Consider the following 2,623-nt stretch of genomic DNA (forward strand, 5'->3'; position numbering starts at 1 on the left):
GAAACATTAAAAAAAAAGAGAGAGAGAACAGAAAAGCAGCAGCAAACCCCGCTCCGAGCATTCCCATTTTGGCACAGAACTGGCCTTATTATAAACTCACAAGGCAGGATCAGAAATGTGCAATCTCCTCGGTATAGTGGCCCTTTAAAAAGCTGGCGGGGGGTGGGGGGGGGAGATATCCACTGATTGATTTTCCTAATTCACTAGAATCCAGGAACCAGCCTGACTCTCGGCTGCCCTAATACTCCCCAGCTAACCCCCTTCTTAACCACCCCCATGCACACTATTCATCCAATGGGTCTGATTCTCCACTCCTTGGCCCCGGTGTAGATCGGAAAAAGTCAAGGGAGTTACACAAGCGTAAAACCCCTCCGGAGTAAGTGGAGAATCAGCCCCATGGAGTCTTGGGCTGGGACCTGACTGTAAGCGGTGGGGGAGAAATGGATGGTTAGTAGTAGTTTTAAAACACATTTATTATTTAATGGAAAAAGTAAACAAATGGCCATTAACTGCTAGTAACCACCTATCAGGAGGGAATTATTCCCATCCAGAGGACTATTTGCAGACTGAACGCTGCTCTCCCTTCTAGATTTGGGGTTTTAAAAAAATCCTGCTGGGGGGAAGTGGGGGTGGGGTGGGGTTTACGGCTAAAGGCTTATTTTAATGTCATAAAAGGGAGGTGTATTTAGAAGGGAGACTTCTGAAGCACACTCCAATAAACAAAAGGTGAGAGGGCACAGGACTGCTCCAGCAGGTAAGCCAGTCAATCAAATATCACCTAGTAAACCCACCAAACAACTGGTTCCTCTTTTCAAATGGAAAATAGAATTGTTCAGGGCGGGTTTATGGGGTGACATCTACTTGAATGGCAGACTTCAGAGCTTTAGCCAGTCAGATGCTACCTTTTGTTTACCAAGCAATCACAGCTAGAGGTTTGGTTTTTTTTATGAATTTGTCTTAATTAAAATATTTGTATATTTTCCTTACCCTTAGGAAACACTTTTTATAACTGCGATTATATTTAAAGAAAATTATAAGGTACTGCAGCCTAAACATGTTATTTTGTACTATTTAACTAGCTGGCTGCAGTGTAGAAAGTACAGCTGTACTGGAAAATTGGTTAATGATCAGTCTTCAGCCAATCAGAGCAAAAGACTTATTTATGAGCATTAGATTTTAAAAGTCTATCATCCTTAGTTTGAGTAGTTCATTTACTTACAAATATGCACTTATCTCAGGCAAGGTTTTAATTTTTTTTTCTAAACACACTCAGTTCAAGAAAGTTTAATCTGTCAATGATTCAAGTAATGTAAATAAGGTATTAGAGATGTAATTCAGGGGGAGATAATATTTAAAATGTTCATCCACTATTCTGCAGTTAATGCTCTTGGATGTTAAATTTGCTAATAGGCAACAGTTATTCTGACAATTTGCAGTGTAAGCTTTAAGAGAGTTTCTTTATATAGAGTGTAGCATTACTTTTAAATAACGTACTACGAGTTTGATATTTAAATAGCAATTATAGGTAAATCTTTTTAAAGTTTAATCTTGCAGATGCTGGGTTCACATATTACTAGAGAATCACTACAAATTTGGGGGGCAGCAAACAAATTTTTCAAGCAGTGGAGTCAGCATGACAAAAAATAATTTGTTTTTATTTTAGATTCAGATTTCATTACTGCACTCAAACTACTACAACTGGGCTTTGAGTTATTATACAATCCAAACTGTTTCAATCAGAAACTCTAAGACTCAGTGTGCATTGATTATTATTAATAATAATTAGCTCCTTGGTTTCTTGATAGAAAAAGGCTATCAACAAGCATTTGTTTAACCACAACAAAAAGTATAATTAGCTTATCCCACTTAGTAAATCTGTATGCATGCCAACTCATACCAAACTGCTACTTTTACAAAAAATTGCAATAATACAGTTCATTTTTCCAGTCCTTTTTGCACAAAATTTATTTACAATGTATACATAAACGCTCCATGATGGGACTATGGAAAAATGCACACGACTGATGCTTTGCCCAGAAATAAAGTCAACATATTAAAAATAAATCTTCAGTTCCATGTTTTGAGCTGCATAAAACAGGAAGTGATGTATAAGTGTGGCTGAATGGGGACAATGATGCTCTGATGTGACAATTAGGCTTCAAATACACTGCCTTTTGGTTTCCATGCTTCCTCCTACCAGTCTCCTTAAGACACTGCCTGCAACAGCTGATTAATCATTGTTGATGACTGCAGTTTTTCCCATCCTTCCCGATTTACATCTGTTCAGACCAATTCAAATATGGTGAGTAAATGAATTAGACATGCAAATTCACGCCCCAGGCTAGAGAGAGGGAGAGAGAGAGAAAGAGAGAGAGAGAGAGAGTGTGTGTGTGTGCATGGCTGAAATCCTAGGATAGAAGAAAGATTCTTCTGCCTGACATAGTTATTTTAATGCTCTAAAAATCCTGCAAATAAGCCCTTTCTGTCATTTGCAGGATAACTGTAAGGCTTTTTAACATAAGGAGGCTTCTGGAGGAAGTGAAGAGCTATGGAAACAACACACATAGTGTGGAAAAATTTCACATTTTTTTAAAAAAATCTATAAGAAACAACGTAATATGGA

General features: G+C 37.9%; 1 protein-coding gene across 1 annotated transcript in view; it reads right to left on the bottom strand.

The window, feature by feature from the left end:
• Positions 1 to 1,662: 1,662 nt before the first annotated feature.
• The window catches only part of MEIS1 (Meis homeobox 1), a 136,262-nt gene continuing 135,301 nt past the window's right edge, over positions 1,663 to 2,623 (bottom strand). Inside the window, exon 12 of the mRNA XM_065402245.1 lies at positions 1,663 to 2,623. This exon is cut by the window's right edge and continues 522 nt beyond it. The gene's annotated coding sequence lies outside the window, so the exon portion shown is untranslated.

This window comes from Emys orbicularis, chromosome 3 (assembly GCF_028017835.1).
Source record: "Emys orbicularis isolate rEmyOrb1 chromosome 3, rEmyOrb1.hap1, whole genome shotgun sequence".
In the NCBI taxonomy this organism is placed as follows: Eukaryota; Metazoa; Chordata; order Testudines; family Emydidae; genus Emys; species Emys orbicularis.